Below are 1,764 nucleotides of genomic sequence, written 5' to 3' on the forward strand. Positions count from 1 at the left end.
CCGTTAAGCCTTAAGATCTGCCGCCGTTCAGTTCTAGGCACAGCCTTCTGCTTGTACACACACACACACACACACACACACACACACACACGTGTGGACTGAATGAACCCCAAATTCAATCTGTTAACACCTTTGTGAACAGAGGACAAGATAACATCTCATTCTACTACGTTACAATGAGAGACATACAGTACTCACACCCACACATCTTCTACCAACCCACTTGCCACTATCAAGGGACAAGTAAAAAGTCATTTTTGGGAGAAGCTTTAAACCGGTGATTAATTATGGCCTAGTTTAGTTGCCTCCTCTCTGCAGATCCGAGATGCCTTGATCCGAGAACTGCTCCGCTCGGAGAGAGACCAGCTTGTAAAGCGCGCCCCTCCTGGGACAGAACAGTGCTGCCCCTGCAGAGTTCACTACAGATATAGTGAAGACACTGGCTTAACCTCAGTGATCAATTTGATACAGTATAAGAACTGAGCTAGTACTGTGATCCTCTTTTGCATCACCACAACATTGTGGATATGAGGATATGACACGCTGATCTCGCCTATCAAACACTGGAATGTGATGTGGTATTGTCCTCATGCGTACTGAGGGGTTGACAGAGCGAAGGGTTCATTTATTGGGTGAGGCCACATGTCTCCATAGGGCCCTAGGGAACATGGTATCCCAGTGGAGATACACATACACACACACACACACACACACACACACCGAGGCCATAACTCACGTGACATTCTGATGACATAAAATTACAGAGCAGGACCGCAGAAGCTACATTTGGCTCTCAACATCACTGATTTATTGACTACAGCCTTCTTCACTCTCCCTTTCTCTCTCACAGACGCACACACACACACACACACACACACACACAGTACCCAGCCTACAGAAAGTCAGTCTGTTCTAGCAGACGGCTTTAAATTCATAATATTGAACAGCTCACAACAAAGCTTTTACCTTTTACAGTAGCTACACACCATAACTTTGTGTGTGTGTGTGTGTGTGTAAGCATGTACTGGGCATTTTAAGAAGCAGGTAAAGGCACTCTTAAGAATGGATATGACATATTTAACACCTGCAGTCTCATTTTTTCCTTAAAGGAGAATTCTGGCAATTTTCCACATAGATCCTTTCACATGATTTCACATTTTTTCACATGATGCCCTCAGAATGGTTCTGCCTGGCTGCAGCCATTAGAGCTAGGTAGCACCGTATCAACAGTACTCCGTGACATCGAGAAATGGAGATCTACGAAAAAATCACCAGATTTTTCCTTTAAACCTTTGGAAATGAGTGCAGGAGAGGAAAGAGTTAATTTAGAAAGATAAAAAATGAAATCTGTTTTGCTGTCTAGACTTTCACAATGACTCTCATGCATTCAGGCCAATAAAGCTTTTCATATATGAAAGAGACAGAAATAGGCTGATTGTGAATTCTTTCGGTGTGTGTGTGTGTGTGTGTGTGTGTGTGTCTGTATAAGAATTCTCTAGGGATCTAGCTAAAAGGCACCGTAACTTAAGCGGTCTCATGAATCCTGAGATCCTGTGTGTGTGTGTGTGTGTGTGTGTTTATGTGTTTGTCAGGAAATATATGGCGTTGTAAACCATCATGATATGTATGCACAGAGTGTGGAGCCAGCGTGATGTCGCCTGAAGAACACAACTTGGTACGCGAGAACGAAATTAAAGGCCACGCCCAACCGATACCACTCTCTGTGCGGGACTTTGTGTTCCGTCTGGCGTGTTCACACCCGAC

Source organism: Sardina pilchardus, chromosome 17 (genome assembly GCF_963854185.1).
Source record: "Sardina pilchardus chromosome 17, fSarPil1.1, whole genome shotgun sequence".
Lineage (NCBI taxonomy): Eukaryota > Metazoa > Chordata > Actinopteri > Clupeiformes > Clupeidae > Sardina > Sardina pilchardus.